The 17,653-nt window shown below is 42.7% G+C and overlaps 1 protein-coding gene across 3 annotated transcripts in view; it reads right to left on the minus strand.

Moving 5' to 3' along the window:
- The window catches only part of arhgap10 (Rho GTPase activating protein 10), an 80,371-nt gene that overhangs the window by 61,889 nt on the left and 829 nt on the right, over positions 1-17,653 (minus strand). The window lies entirely within an intron of this gene.

The raw sequence follows: 17,653 nt of genomic DNA on the forward strand, positions 1-17,653 counted from the left end.
TAGATTAGACCCAGAGCTACAGAAAGCCAGTTTCAGACTCACAGCATTTGGAAGCGTTTCTCTTTCAGAAGCGCATAAAACGTGTTTCTCATGTGTGACTGGGGTTTTGATTGTTGATATAAAGTACGGAAATTGAGTCCTTAGAAGAGAAACATTCATATGAGCTCCAGCAAAATCTAACTTTATATCTGAATGTCCTTCTTATTTGTGCGTTGGTTCTCTTCAGGTATTCCACATACCTCCTGCATGCCAATTTAAGTTAATTTAGATAAAAGCATCTGCTAAAAAATAAACAAACAAATAAATATCAAGAGTAAAATGAGTCTGTATTTATTTATTTGTTTTGTTTATTTCATTTATGCAGTTAACAAAAAAGAACACAAGTTAAACGAACCTCTTAAGAAAACATTAAAGAAAAAAACGATGTGTAATTGCACGCAGACGTTTCACTTCATTAATGGAATCTCCCACAAAGGTGACTTTGATATGAAAAACAACAGGATGAGGGTTAATTATGGCTAACAGACAAAGCGTTGAAAATAAATGGTTTGTTAAATAAAAGCCTGCCAGCGCAGATGATTGTTTTAGGAACAGATGCACACACTGACTGTAGCAATTTTCTTTGAAGCAACTATGAATCTTAGAGGATCTAAACCTCACAGACAGCAGGAATCCAGGCCCAAGTGTGAGTCCATAAAAGGTGAGTCTGGTCAGTCTAGAATAATCCTTGTTTTGGTCTGGGCAGGATGACTGCAGACAATACAATCAAGTGAACCAATCATAAAACTGGAGACTATAAAATAAAACTGGAATTTTCCAAAGGTGTGTGTGTGTGTGTGTGTGTGTGTGTGTGTGTGTGTGTGTGTGTGTGTGTGTGTGTGTGTGTGTGTGTGTGTGACTAGTTGTTTGTCTCTGGTGTTTCAGCTGCATTCTTCTAAATTAGAAAACTAAAATCTTATCTAACAAGCCATCTATTCCCTACTACTTATCCAAGGTCAGGTTGCAAGGTAACATGTCCAGGAAGGAGCCCCAGACACATCTTTCTCCACCTACCCTTTCTAACACACTCCTCCTGATGGGTCTCAAAGCATTTACAGGCCAGAGAGGATATACAGTCCCTCTAGATTTGAGCATCTGCCCCAGGATCTCCTCCTAGTGGGACCTCCTCCAAAACCTTCAAAGCCAAACTATAAAATAAACTTTTTTTCTACCTTTTGTATCAAGAGTCTTGTTCTTTTTGTCACCAACTGATCATAAGCTGTAAACCAACTCAGTGCACATTTGAAGATGCCAACAGAACCACGTCATCTACAAAGAGTGGCAATGAAACCACAAGCTTCGCAAACAAGACCACTCTGTCTCCATAACCATGATCCACCCATGAACACAACAACCAGGATTAGAGACAGGGGGCAGTTCTGGCAGAGTCCAACCCGATTTGAAAATGACTTCCCCATGGTGCTGAAAATGTGGACACAGCTTTTGCTTTGTTTGTAAAGGGTCTAGGTAAACTTTACCAGTGAAACCTCACCACCTAACAAAACTACAGCATGTCCCCACAGAACATCTTAGGGAACACAACAGTAAACCCTCACCAAATCCACAAATCCCATTTGAACTTGACAACTAAACCATCAAAACCCACTTAAGTAGTCTGCAAAGGTATAAATCTGGTCCACTGTTCCATGACCTGGATGGAAGTCACCCTGATCCTCCTGAATTGCAACAATGACAATCAGCCCCCTTCCCAACATCCTAGAGTAACAATTTCCAGGGAGGGTAAGGAGCGTGATCTTTGATTGTTGAAACAGTCTCCGGTCTTCTTTTTTCCAGGAACTTTCCAGTCTTCTTTTGGCTCAAGGTCCAACAATCACTCCACATTGGCCACTCTCAGAAAGAGGTTGAAAGCCAGAGGTGGTAAAGATTTTCCTGTTGTAGTTCCAACCCTATGGAAAAGTCAGTTTTCTTGTGTTGTTAATAAGTGAATTTTGCTTGTTCAGCACTTTGAGCAACAGATGTTGATTTAACAGATCTGTATCATACTATTTTAAAATATAATATAATTAAGATGCTTGGATTTAGGGCTGCTCGATTATGGCAAAAATAATAATCACGATTATGGTGACTGAAATTGAGATCACGATTATTTAGGACGATTTTTCTATTTATGTTGATTTTATTTGTTTTTATTCAATCATAAAATTGCTCAGGGCACAATCAGGACAAAAATAAATAAGATACAGGACGATCACTAAAATAACTCCTGATTCCCAGTATAAAAAGACCAATATACTTATAGCTCATAGTCTATGACCCAAGGGCTATAGACCTTGGTTTAACTCATTTAAGTCTAACCAGTACAGAACCAAATACCAATATCTTGCAAATACTGACAGCAAGAATTATACAGTGGCATTTATAACAAATAACTGCAAATAAATTGATGTTCACAAAATGTTGCATAACATTTATTGAGTTGTGTCAAGGTGCTGTAGGAGAGTGCACTAGCACCGTGTCCTCAGAGAGATTAGCTATTATTTATCAGCGTGAGGAACTTATTTCTACCTTATTTATAAACTATTTATTTACAAGTCCATCAGTTAATGTAATAATTGTCCCAACCAAAGCTGCACCCCCCAACCCCCAACCCGGTCTCACATCAATCGGGGCAAGCTGCACGTGTTTAGCACGCGCACATTTAGCCGTTTTTAGCGGTTCAGGAGTCCGTAGGTACGGTGTGTGTGTCACTCACTCTGGTTACTCCAACAGGGAGCCGGCTCTGAGAGCTGTTTCTTTAGCGACTGACACATCACTACATCATTCCCTTTCCTAATGTCCTGAAGAACGGTCCGGAGCGCAGGCGGAGTGTTTAGCTAACCTGCAGGAAACGTCGACGACAGTTATCCAGAAAGTAGCTAAGGGTTACCAGAGATGTTTCTGAGGTGTTCGCTAGGTACTTTTAAGATTTAAAAAGTCAAGAAGGGGGTCTGAAAAGCTGCTAGAAATAGCGTCAAAGTCGCCAAGTTGGCAACACCCTAGGAGGAGCGCTTCATTTGCAACTCAGGGCAGCGCAAGTGGGAGGAGCAAATAATCGGCTTGTTTTGTTTTTTATAATCGTTCAAAACTCGGATCGTAATCGTGATTAAAATTCGATTAATTGAGCAGCCCTACTTGGATTTGATTAAATTCCACCCCCACCCATGTGAATTTCACCCATTTCACAAAGTAACCCTAGACTCCCTGTAAAGCATTTGCGAGGCATGAAAAAAAGCAGTATTTGCAGCAAAAATGAGTGAAGAGGTAAATGTGTAAAACAACAACGTTTATTAATGGTGAAAGTTTTGTAACCATTTGTTACAAATCAGTAAATGTGTTTTGTCCTCAAGGGCTCCTGTACAAGGAAACATGGCATCTAATATGGAGTCGCCCAGAGACTTAGGCCCAATCCCAATCTCAATTCTCGCACTTGCACCCTTGCGCCCTTCAATTGCGCGTTCCCGGCCAGGGGTGTGAGTGTGTAGGGTGTCCTGATTCTCAAGTGCAGAAGTTGACCACACCCCCATTGCACCCTTAATCTGCACTTCACCCAAGTCCGCAGGGATGCAGACCTCGGGCAAAGGTATTACCCACAAGTCATTTATGCAGGAGAAAAGCCTCAAGTTACTTTTCTGAAAACATGAATTTTCTAAAGAAATGTGTTAATTTTCTTTACTCATTATCTTCTACTGGATAAATTGCATGCTAATGGCCTTTCAAGATCATCCTTACTTTGGTTTATCTCTCACCTACATCATCGTCACCAGTGTGTGTTGTACAGGGGCCATCAGCCAAATTTAATTGGAATATCTAAAGGCATCCCTCAAGGTTCTTCCTTGGGACCTTTATTGTTTTCTATTTATGTTAATGATATGCCCCTGTGCTGCACAGACTGTAATATTCATCTTTATGCTGATGACAGTTATTTATTGTAGTAAGCCAACTCTCACCGAGATACATTTTTCGCTACAAAAAGACTTTAATTCTCTTCAGCAGTGGTTGTTGGCTAATAAACTTCTCCTTAATAAGTCAAACTCATATTTCTTACTGTTTCATAAGAAATCCCTAGATATTGGTGAAAAAAAACCTAAAGCTTTGTTTTCTCTACTCCTCTCCTCTGGAGACCACGGAGACCATAAAATATCTTGGTATTTGGCTGGAACCTGATTTCTCCTTTAAAACACATATAATCAACTACAAAAAAATTCAATTCTCATCTTAAAATCCTCTATCAATCTGTTAATTGTTTTAACTTTCTGGTTAGGAAAAGAATCGCCACACAGCTGCTTCTGCCTATTCTGGACTATGCTGATATTATCTATCAGAACACTTCATCCTCCTGCTTGCATCTTATTGATGTTGCTTATAATAGTCTCTGTCGTTTTGTTCTTCGTTGTCCATTTAGGACAAATAGAAATGTGATGTATCGACAGTTGTCCTGGTTCGCACCTGATGTCAGGAGACAGTTTCACTGGTTTCAGTTTATTTTTAAAACTTTTTACTTTAATTATCCGGATTATCTTAAAATGCATTCAATTCCTTATAATTCGCTTTACAGCCTGCGGCATAATGACCAGCTCTTTTCTGTTGTTCCTAGAGTGAAAAGAGAGGTAGGGAAACATGCTTTTGGTTTTAAGGCTCCATGTGATTGGACTAATCTTCCTTTATCTATTCGTGGTTTATCATCATTCACTACTTTTCGAAGGGCTCTGGTCGATCACCTTCAGGAATAATTGTCTATATGTTACTGATTGTATTTGTTCAGCTGGCTGTTGCTTTTGTTTAGTCCTTGTTAGTTGGGGTCGTGTAGTGTGGGGTGAAGTATTGTGAGCCTTTGAGGGTGTGTGTGTGTGTGTGTGTGTGTGTGTGTGTGTGTGTGTGTGTGTGTGTGTGTGTGTGTGTGTGTGTGTGTTTGTGTGTGTGTGTGTGTGTCTGTAAATGATTGCTGTAATGTTTTGATTTTGATTTTTGCTCTGCTGTCTTGCTCTTGTTTTTTGTTCTTTTTGTTGTAAAGGACCCACTCGAAAACGAGATGTTTCATCTCAAGTGGTTATTCCTCCATATAAAATTATGTTTAAATAAATAAATAAATAATTTTAAGATGATTAGTTGATGCTCTGAATGTTTTAGACGAAGCAGCAATGAAGTAAAATTTATTTCAAATAATTGCTTTGTTGTTTGTTTGAAAGTTGTTAATAAAGGTTTTTGAAAAAAGTTTCACAGCGACCAGCATCACGGCATGCGTTGCGATCGATGACGCAATGCTCCCCGTCTCAATTTGGCAATTATTTGCACACTTGTGTACCACACACTCGAAGCTTTACTGCACACTTTCTCCAAGTACGTGTTGCTGAAGACCACAGGGTGTAGTGCGAGTATTGAGATTGGGCCTTAGACCCACTACCATATTTACCAGATTTTTATGCTTTATATGTTACAAAGCTGCCAATAGTTTTTTAACAACTGGGCATCATTTAAACATTTTCAACAACAGTTTGATGGATATGCCCAGAGATTAAGAATAAAAACTACACATTGTCATTTTAAAATGTTATTTATAAATCAACTTTGACTTGACTTAGACAAAATTGAAACCGGTCTGAGGTGGTACACTGGGATGGTGGTTCCAACTTTCAAAACTTTAAATATCAACATGTTAGACATAAAACGTTGAGTTATATTGTGGAATTAACTGTATATTAACTGAATCATTAGTACGAGTTGTTCTTCCACAATCTATATAAGAATCAATTTAATAACCACCACCCAGCTTTTGACCAGATTAATAAATGAATTGATAGTGGTTGGCTGCAGGACTCCTGCTCTTTCTAAACACAAAACACAAGTGAAAAATTTGCCATGGTGACATAGAAAAATATGTTTAGACAACATTACAATGAATCCCGACCTACACACACTGTCTGATGCTGGATCAGGACACTGCAACCAATTTAAAACTCCTCATAAACTGTTGATTTGACAAACTGATCAGTGTTCAATTTAGGTGTTTCCATGACATACATTTCAATTTGTTGTAATAAACATTCTACATACTGCAAATGTATTTGATAATTGTGATGGTGTTAAAGTTCTCAGAGTAATAATCCCTCGTTCACTTGCAGGCCTATAAACATATGTTTTGTCTGTTTTTATGAGTTTACTGTCACACAATGTGACTTTTGGCATTTTATTATAATAGTTTACCAATAAATTAAGCAGACATGTCCTTCATCTATAAAAAAAAATTGGCTTGAGTCTGCTGAAAATAATTACCGCACACAACAACACTGATGTCGTCGTCGTCGTCTTCCTCCGCTTATCCGGGTCCGGGTCGCGGGGGCAGCATCCCAACTAGGGAGCTCCAGGCCGTCCTCTCCCCGGCCTTGTCCACCAGCTCCTCCGGCAGGACCCCAAGGCGTTCCCGGACCAGATTGGAGATGTAACCTCTCCAACGTGTACTGGGTCGACCCGGGGGCCTCCTGCCGGCAGGACATGCCCGAAACACCTCCCCGGGGAGGCGTCCAGGAGGCATCCTGACCAGATGCCCAAACCACCTCAACTGGCTCCTTTCGATCCGGAGGAGCAGCGGTTCTACTCCGAGTCCCTCCCGAATGTCCGAGCTCCTCACCCGATCTCTAAGGCTGAGCCCGGCCACCCTACGGAGGAAACTCATTTCGGCCGCTTGTATCCGCGATCTCGTTCTTTCGGTCATTACCCAAAGCTCATGACCATAGGTGAGGATTGGGACGTAGATCGACCGGTAAATCGAGAGCCTGGCTTTCTGGCTCAGCTCCCTCTTCCCCACGACAGATCGGCTCAGCGTCCGCATCACTGCAGACGCCGAACCAATCCGCCTGTCGATCTCCCGATCCCTCCTACCCTCACTCGTGAACAAGACCCCGAGATACTTAAACTCCTCCACTTGAGGTAGGACCTCTCCCCCGACCCGGAGGTGGCAAGCCACCCTTTTCCGGTCGAGAACCATGGTCTCAGATTTGGAGGTGCTGATCCTCATCCCAGCCGCTTCACATTCGGCCGCGAACCTACCCAGCAAGAGCTGAAGGTCAGAGCTGGATGAAGCTAGGAGGACCACATCATCCGCAAAAAGCAGAGACGAGATTCTCCTGCCACCAAACTCGACACACTCCACACCACGGCTGCGTCTAGAAATTCTGTCCATAAAAGTGATGAACAGAACCGGTGACAAAGGGCAGCCCTGGCGGAGTCCAACCCTCACTGGGAACAGGTCCGACTTACTACCGGCTATGCGGACCAAACTCACGCTCCTCTGGTAAAGGGACTGAATGGCTCTTAACAGAAAGCCACCCACCCCATACTCCTGGAGCGTCCCCCACAGGGTGCCCCTGGGGACACGGTCATAAGCCTTCTCCAAATCCACAAAGCACATGTGGATTGGTTGGGCAAACTCCCATGCCTCCTCCATCACCCTTGCAAGGGTATAGAGCTGGTCCACAGTTCCACGGCCAGGACAAAAACCACATTGCTCCTCCTCTATCTGAGATTCAACTATCGATCGGACCCTCCTCTCCAGTACCTTGGAGTAGACCTTTCCAGGGAGGCTGAGGAGTGTGATCCCCCTATAGTTGGAACACACCCTCAGGTCACCCTTCTTAAAGATGGGGACCACCACCCCGGTCTGCCACTCCCTAGGAACTGCCCCCGATGACCACACAATGTTGTAGAGACGTGTCAACCATGACAGCCCTACAACATCCATAGCCTTGAGATACCCAGGACGAACCTCATCCGCCCCCGGGGCTCCGCCGCTGTGTAGTTGTTTGACTACCTCAGCAACTTCTGTCCCCGAGATCGGACAGTCCATCCCCAGGCCTCCCAGCTCTGGTTCCTCCTCGGAATGCGCATTGGTGGGATTGAGGAGCTCCTCAAAGTATTCCTTCCACCGTCCGACTATAGCCTCAGGTGACGTCAGCAGCTCCCCATCCCCACTGTAAACAGTGTGAGCGAGTTGCTGCCTTCCTCTCCTGAGGCGCCGGACAGTTTGCCAGAACCTCTTTGGAGCCGATCGATAGTCTTTCTCCATGGCCTCACCAAACTCCTCCCACGCCCGAGATTTTGCCTCGGCAACTGCCACTGCTGCACCCCGCTTGGCTATCCGGTACCTGTCTGCTGCCTCCAGAGACCCACAGACCAGCCACGCCCTGTAGGCCTCCTTCTTCAGCCTGACGGCTTCCCGAACCTCTGGTGTCCACCAGCGGGTACGGGGGTTGCCACCACGACTGGCACCGGCCACCTTACGACCACAGCTAGCAACAGCCGCCTCGACAATCGCAGAGTGGAACAAGGCCCACTCGGACTCAATGTCCCCCACTGCTCTCGGGACGTGGTCAAAGCTCTGCCGGAGGTGGGAGTTGAAGACCGTCTTGACAGGTTCTTCTGCCAGGCGTTCCCAGCAGACCCTCACTATGCGTTTGGGTCTGCCAGGTCTACGCGGCATGTTCCCTTGCCATCTGATCCAACTCACCACCAGGTGGTGATCAGCTGACAGCTCCGCCCCTCTCTTCACTCGGGTGTCCAAAACATACGGCCGCAGGTCAGATGATACGACTACAAAATCTATCATCGACCTGTGACCTAGGCTGCCCTGGTACCAAGTGTACCGGTGGGCATCCTTATGTTCGAACATGGTGTTCGTTATGGCCAAACTGCGGCTTGCACAGAAGTCCAATAACAAAACACCATATGTGAGTGGATAAATATGAGAGGTTTTATTGAAGCCACATGCTCAAGGTACACAAATCATCCCTTATCCACATGAATGTCTAAGTGACTACAGAACATGCTGTTAATATGAGAGCCCTTAAGGGCAAACTATAAATGTTACTACGTAAAACTACAGGAATGTTGTGTTACTTGTTTACAAGATGCACCAGCAACATCAGACATCATGCAGAGAAGGAAGAAACTGAATCAGCAGTGTTCCTGTGCAGCATCAAAGGTTCAACAGCATAGATCAACTAAAACCAACCAGTGGAGAAATAAACAGCTTCAGATGAGCGCCCTGCACAGCAATATGAAATGATAGCTGCTTTCCAAGAGAAAAGATCTCCTACGAGATGGAAATACCACACACACACACACACACACACACACACAGAGAGAGACTAGGGCACACCAGAGTCCAGCCCAAAGCATTCGCCTGATTTTTGCCTTTTAAAGCAAGGCATTTCAGGGTAAACCTGGGAACTGTCAAACTTGGCTAGTTTCTATGCAAAACCGAGAGGCCCCAGTGTACTGACTGAGAAGCATGAGTCATCCAGCCCCCCACCTTACATCTAGCTCATACAACAAACTTGTTCTCCAACAAGACAAACACTGGGGGGTGTGGGGGTGCCTAATTCTGCAGGAGCGTTCACAAGGGCCAAGGAACAAGGAAAGTCAGAAAGGTTACACATATGATAGACTTCAGTCAGATGCTACTTTTTTTTAGTAAAAATAGAAAACGTTACAGGCAAAAATCCAAAATGTATCTAAACAGTCTCCACTTTATAGGCAGCCTAAGTCAAGCCCATCTACTTCCGCACCATGGGTCCCCCAGAAGAACGAAAACATTAATGCAAGTCAACGGGGCTAAAAACGCTATTTCCTAATTCCGCTTGTTATGTGCCATGGATTTCACATATGATGTCCGTGAATTTTAAAGACACATTTTGATACCAAGAACGCGCTTATTTTCAAACACAGGGAAACACTATTTTAGGTTTTGTGTGAAAATAAGTCCAGGACTACAAATGTGCTTCACGAAAGTGACGTCATTAAATCAGACATGGAGAAAACTGAGGGAAAATGGCTGTAAGTCCAGCAAACTTCCCACAGGAGGAAAGAACCACCAGAAATCTGGTCATTTGGTAAGTAGCAGCTACTTTAGGGAGAGGAGTGCCGATTTCTATAAATGTAGTCATGCTAATTACGAACTTTTACAAGTTAATTAATCTCAAAGTACTGGACTGGCGTGGTGGAAACATCCATCATTACACACTGTAAATATTTTTAAAGGAGACCAAAATTATTTTAATCATACAAGAGTTAAAATAGACAAATATGTGGAACAGGAATATTTGTAACTTTCTGTATTAATATAAAACACATAATGAAACTTAATGCTCTAACTGACTGATCAGCCCCACGAACGGACAAACAGCATTGCTATAAAAGCAGAAAAGAGCTGCTAGAGGACCCCAGACTTCCAGGCAAGTGAATCAATCAGAAGGAAAATGTGAATAAACATTTATATCACACTACAACACAATTATTCACCTACTTTACTCAGCTGTGTCACAGTTGTCTTATCTGTAGCCACACTAAAAACTATATTTTAGGAACCATATTGGTCTTATCATAACAAGCTACTATTATATAAGCTTATTTGAACCAACTGTGCGTTTTAATGCAGGAAACATGGACTGACGTGAACTGAAAAGCTGCAACATAGTTTTTCCTAAAACAACGGTACATGTATGTCAGAGGCCAGCCGCTGAAGAAACCCGCTGTGTATTTGTTGGCGTATGCAGGGCTGGTTGTTTGTTATGATTTCTACAGCCTAATCAGATGTACCACTCAGGTCAGAGCTGGCCTGCTCCGGACCATTCTGCTTCCCCACTGCACTTCCTGTTTCACTGTCCCATCTTTTCCCGCCTGACTTTCTGCTCCACTTGCCTTCAACCTTTAGCCCCAATATCCCCTCCTACTGTGTCCCACCCATCCCAACACCACCACCCAGTTCCCTGCCCACAAAACACGCATTACTTCATTCATGACTTCCTGATCTTCAAAACAAGTGTGTAGGCCAGGCGAGGCTGTATTGGGCAGCATCCGGTCAACCTCCGCTAAGTGGCTGACCACAAACCGTTTAGAGTATCTGACGATCGTTTTAGCAGACATCCATTGCATTTCAATTCATAATTCATTGGCACTAGTTTGTATCAAAAAGGAACATTGAGTCTCTTTCTGCAGGAACTTTAACGTGAGTTCACCGCTTCTGCTAATGCGACTTTAATGAAAGATTGTAATGTGGCTCTTTGGCAGAACAAGTAATGTGATTACAGACAGGAGCAGTGTGCCAAAGCACACCGAGGCAGGCTACTCTTAAACCCGTCTGCCAAGAAGAAACAGACCTCTACACTGCTCGGTTTCCAAAAAGAAACATTTCTTTGGGTTGTTCATTAAATAAAATACCCAATGAAACTCTACTTCACTTCAAGATGGCAACACTAAATGCAAACACTGACATGTTAAGAGAAGTCAACATGTTTGCTAAAACCAAGGATGAACTTGAGAGGGTACTACAGACAGGACACACTTCCTACAGAGGAAACCCTCTGAAACAGAAGCACATCTGTGTGTTGCTCCGCTAGCGTGCACTTCCATGTCATGGCTCCATGGGCCATGGTCCTGCTTCAAAATTTCCCCTCAGAACCAAGGTCTTTCCATAGTGGGACATCCTCCCAGCTGTACAAGTGGAGGGAGTCACGGACAGGCGGAGGGCGAACAACAACTGCACTTCAGACCGCCCTAACACTGGATCATTCTGAGGTCAAAGCAAAAGTAAAAGGTTTTATCGTGCTATTCCAGTCTAGGAGGCACATGGCTGCCTAGTAACAAGAGCTGTTATCAACTTCACCGTCGCAAACTACAAACAGGCAGATTTAAAGGAAGAAGAGTGCTGCTGTTGCATGATCTTTGAGGTTAAGTGAAGATATGAAAACATGGTCACCCTCTCATGAGACACTATAATAGGAGCAATGTCCACATAGTTGCTGGATCGAAGCCAAGCTCCCCCCTGAATGTGTAAATGAACAACACAGTTATTTGCTTGTACTTAACCCATTACGACCAGAGGCTTTTAAACCTTTCTAAAAATCTGTCCCTTCATTTTTTTCCTGCAAACTTCTAGACACATAGACAGGTCAAACAACAGTAATCATGGAGGATCAACTTTCAGCTTTTATTTTAATTTTTGTTCACCAAAAGTAGGGCTGCACAATATATCGAAAAATTATCGTCACCGCGATAACAGGACGTGCGATAGGCCCATCGCAAAGCACGTCAAAAACGGCGATAAATGTTTGGTTCAAACATTCCATCCGTGTCATACATCAGCTTTTTGTAAACCAGCTGTTTTTTACACGGAAGTATTATTTGACCAATCAAATGTAGCCCTTCTGATATGCGGCCAATCAGATGGGTCCGTTCATGTAATATGCCCGCCCTCTACGTAGACCCTTAGGATGGGTGAAACGCAACACCTGAACTGAGTTAGCTGTGCCGTTCCCTTGTTCGTCATGCTGGCTCAGAGCAACGAACGCACTTTGTGCTGAGGTTTCTGGAATCAGCGCTGCTTTCAAACGTGAACGTGAGTCCGCTCTGTGTCGTTAAGCAGCTGATAATAACCGGGCTGAGTCCGACACGTGCCGGTGAACCAACCCACCTCCATGTTGCTAGTGTTCCACCGGGTGGTGACGTTAGCCCCAGGCTCCGGTTAGCTTCCAGCTAAAAGGCTACAGCCCTCTCCTCCCAGTCCCACCCTGCTGAAGAGGGCCTGGAAAAGTTCCCCCACACATCAAAGTGATTTTTCATTTATGAGCTTTTATAACCTTGTTAATCAGGATAGTTGATTTGCTGCTGCACATAAACTGTCAGTCAGAAGCTCTGCTAGCCGGTTGTCTTAGGGGAGTTAGTTCAATTTGTTAGCTTGTTATCAGAATCATAGTTGCAGTTTCATCATCTGAGCTGCTTTTTAAGATCTAGGTAAACTTGTTCAATCTGGGGTTAAAACCAAACGTTTTCACGTATTGTCCATGTAGTTTTTTTTTTGTTTTTTTTTTTTGCCAGTTCCTCTTCTGAAAGGTAGACAATTGTTTTTCTCTTTCCCTCAGAAAATCTTAATTTTCTCCTAGTTTGGCCCAGCACAGTTCACTTCCCAATTACAGCAACAGCCTTATATCAGAACCACATATGTGGAGAAAATGTTCAGTAGCAATGAGAGCATTTGCTGTTGCATTTAAGTGATGTTAACTATTATTTAACATTTAAACTTACTTTCAGATTTTTTTATTTATTCAAAAACCCTGGTAAGGGATGTTTTTCTGTATTTGGAGCATCAGAAAAAGTTTTATGGTGGTGGTGATGTTTTACAGTCACTGAGAAACTGCATGCATGCAGTTTGTTGTTTTGCTGCTAATACAGTAGAAGGTGCAGCTGCATACTTTTGCAATAAAAATGTTATGTTGTAATGGAATTCATGCATTAGTTTTTGTTTGCTTTGAACCCAGAGCAGACGTCACACGCCAGAAGACATCAACACTGCATACTTTAGTATTTGTTCATTTATCGTGAGTAATATCGATATCGCAATATTAAGCACTGTTATTGAATATCGTAGGTTTTCCTAATATCGTGCAGCCCTAACCAAAAGCATTTGCTTTTAACTTGAAAATGATATTTTGAGGTGATTGTACCATCGGGTTTAAATCTAATCTCAGTGGGATTAGAATGAGAAGTGAGGGGCTATCATTCATCCATTAATACGCTGGTGGTGATGAGCTACAATGTAGTCACATCTGGTGATCCAAAGGGTTCAAATGAAGACAACTGGACTTCTTTGGTTTCTTGAAGATGTTTCGCTTCTTAGCCAAGGAGCTTTGTCATTTCTGATTGGAATATGGGAGCTTTGTCAATTCCAGTTAGAATTGACAAAGCTCCTCAGATGAGAAGCAAGAAACCAAAGAAGTCCAGTTGCCTTCATTTGAACCCTTTGGATTACCATGACCTGGATGGCTGACAACCTTTACCAGCATATTCATGAATAAACAGACAGCATAATGTTAGAATAACAATTGTAAAACAACATGTTTTATATCTGTTGGAGGCTAGAGGAGCGCGTTCATGAACCGCAGTCATTAGGCTTGGGCGATATTAGGGCATTACTGTATACAGTCTGCGTAGCAACGTGTCGGTTCCAATACGTCATGAAAAAAAAAACATTAAAAATGCACGTAGGACACAAGGATTAAAAATAAAAAATAAAAAGATACATAAAAGTAATTTAATGTATAAAACAGAGATGTGGTTGAATGTTCACTTAACAAAAGTCATTTAAAATGTTTTGTCTAAAACAAACAACTTCTGCAGCTTGGGAGTATTTTGGGTTTGAAAAAAACTTTAAAAGAGAGCCAGTAAACATTGATGAGGTCATTTGTGCAAACAAAAGACGACGCGAAAGACGCATGCCTTGTCGTCACCGCAGATGAGCGAGACGGACCTGAAATAGCAGACTTCTGTCTGGAGCCTGTTATTAAAAGAGATGACAATGCGCTTTTCTGGTGAAAAATATGCAGCCAGCCTTCCCCAGATGTCACGACTAGCACCAAAGTACCCGCGTGTCTGTGCCACAAGCTCACCAAAGCAGCCGTCCACAACGCAAAAGGTAAACATGCTGGTTTTTCAGGTGAAAATTATTTTTATCAGCAGCATTTTTTGTTGTTGTTGTTGTTAACATTGTGTGTGTTATGTTGTTATTGTTTTAGTAATAGTGTTTGTTATTCAATGTCTGAACGGTGAAGGTCCAAACCATTGACATATAAATATTGGACAATGGGTTTCCATAGACTCCAATAACACGTTTTTGAAGAAAAATGGGAGGTGGCCACCACCGCCATTTTGACCGTGTCACACGTTCAGTCAAGCCCAGACAATTCCACAAAAGGGAAGAGAGGAGGAGCTGAGGGTGGGGCTGTAAGGCTGGGATCAACTGACGACAACCGGTCGAACTAGCTACAAGCTAACCTGAAGCTAACCCAAAGCTAACGCGGAGGTGGGAGCTAAGCTAACGGAGGTAGCAACCTAGCTACAACCGGAGTTATCTGTGCACATCACCAGAGCTTCTGAGTCAGAGATACGCCGGGCTGAGCGTTGGGTAAAACTGGGTAGAACACAGAGGTCTCCGAGACCGCCACAAGCCAGCAGCCGCACAGCAGAAAAGCACTGCTGCGATCTGAGAAGCACAGAGCTGCCGCTGGGGAGAACCGGGTGGAAAGGTTTCCATCCAGAGCTCCACAAGCCGGCAGCCCGCGCAGCACACAGAATCCGCAGCGATCAGAGACGCGCCGAGCTGCGGGGAGGGGAGAACCGGGTGGAAAACAGAGGTCTCCCGAGAGCTCCACAAGCCGATAGTCGGAACCCAGCTGGTCCACCCATTTTCTAAAGTGCAGCATTATGTTAAATGCACTGGATTTTACCCCATTAAATTTAAATGTCATGGTTAAACAGTACATGTTAAAATCTAAGCTCAGCTCGGCAGTGACCTAAAATACATAAATATAATTTTACTTACCGAAAAAAATGAAGTGGAGACTCCTTGGATGCTCTATTAGTGCAATTAATGCCACAGCAAGTCATTTTGTCCAACAATTGCACAAATAATATCCAAAAAAGAATACACACACACTACAACTAATGGTCTAAGTTGAGAGACTGAAAATGACGGAACAGTTTTCAGGCTGAGGCCTTTCCCCGGAGCTAGCTCTGTGGTCCCGTGTGTCGGATGCTCATTAATTATACAGAATTTTAGGCTTTTAATACACTTAAACAGAAGAGTAAGAAACAAATTCACCCCCCTCAAGAGTTGTCATGAGTGTAAACTAGATCATTTAAACAAAAAACATGTTTTGGTACCAGGCTGTAAACATGTTTATTTCTGCTGTGAAATTGGTATTTTTAACATGGGAGTCAATGAGGATTTGCTCGCTTCCGACACCAGCCCCCAGTGGATGACGGTGGAACTGCAATTTATTTCATTTCCGGGTTTGCTTCAATTTTTCACCCGCATTGTGGGGGCATGGTCCAAACCAATAGTTTGGTCATTCCACTTAAATCATTTTAAAATTAGTAATACCGTACACCGTGGTAAAATGTGTTGGAAGTTGGATGGTGTTAAAATCTGGATACTGCCCAGGCCTAACAGCCACTGCTTCCAGCCATAATCATGGAAGTAGGTGAGGGGGTTAAGATGCTAGACATTTTTCTGGCTCTAGATGGTGTCGTCTGAGAAAAAATTCCAAATTTCAGTTTTAAACCTCATTTAAAGGCAATTTACTGAAATTGATAAGGTGTTTAAATGAATATTTAATCAATTATTGCACAATTTTTCTAACTAACTTAATTTAAAACTGATTTATTTTTTGTATAAATCTTTTTTACCTCTTTAAATATCCTGCCATAGGTTTAACCTGTTAGTCACCAACCCGAATCAGAAAAACTGAGATGCTGAAACGTAACGCCTTATGGGATGAGAGTGATAAATACGACAACAGCTTTAGACTCAGCAGAAAGAACTTCATGTCAGCAAACAAACAGAAGATGATCATTATTTCCTTCCTGAAACTTTATTTGATTTTGCAACAGTCCCAAAGGGATGCTATGAGGGTTTTTAAAGTCGATGTGGCACTTGCACACCAACTCAAATTTCACGGCAAATCTTTGGAATAATCGCCTAAAAGTGTGTGGTAAAACTGTTGTGCATTATATTTTACATATTTTAGACACAATGACATAAAGAATGAAATACAAGACATGGCATGTCCTGCAGGAATTATGAGACACTGTTAGCTGACACCAGTACCACCTCATCTGCCTTTGGCTGCAAAAATATTTAGCATTGAGCCTCATGGGCGGGGGGTTATACAGGTAAAATCACGAAGACGCAAACAAATAAAGCATGCAAAGTTCCACCAAAGGTCAAAATTCAAACCACAGCTTACAAATAAAAAGGTTTGTTGGTAATTTATAGACAATTCGTTCACAGACAGTGTTTTTCTACCTATAAGGTGTTGGTAATATGGGAAAAGAAAGTTGCAGATTTCCAGAAACATTCACAATGCAGCAGGAGCTGCCAGAAGGGTGCAAACAGCATGAAAACAACAACTCAGCAAAACAGTTGTGCACAGTGCTTGAGGACAACATGCTTTAGGATGAATGCTATGATGGGTTATGATGAGCAAACAAAAGACATGATGGGTGTAAACAGATTATATCAACTGTTTTCCAACCTGGTGGGAATGCGCAGGTTAAGTGCTCGTTACAAAACTCTGCAGCTGGGTAGAAGTAGTGTTTTCCTAGCATGAAAACTAGTTAAACATTACATTTATTGCACACAAATTACTGCTAGCCAAGCAATTGCCGTTGTATCCTCGACATACCTCCAAAACTAAGTCCTGAAATATACATACCGGTAATCTAAATATTTGTGCAACTTTAACGTCTTCATGAAATCTTAAGGAATACACAGACTCCTTAAGGTAAGCATGGAAAATCCATCCATCACAAACCAACTAATGACAAAAACACAACTGAAAATGATCTGAGGGAAGACTTTCTAAAAGAAAAGTAGCTGCATTGTTTGGTTTAGTCAAACTAAACACTGTAATCCAATCAAGACGAGTTTACTCACGTTCCCTTTAATGGAAAAAGAAAAATCATAGTAAACTAAAACACCTGGGGGGGGGGTTTTCTAGCAGGGCATGCCCCTTTTAGACCTCGACGAGAACATTGGACACCTTTTAAAGGTCAACCCAGCAACATG

The sequence above is a fragment of the Nothobranchius furzeri genome, chromosome 4 (genome assembly GCF_043380555.1).
Source record: "Nothobranchius furzeri strain GRZ-AD chromosome 4, NfurGRZ-RIMD1, whole genome shotgun sequence".
NCBI classification, from domain to species: domain Eukaryota; kingdom Metazoa; phylum Chordata; class Actinopteri; order Cyprinodontiformes; family Nothobranchiidae; genus Nothobranchius; species Nothobranchius furzeri.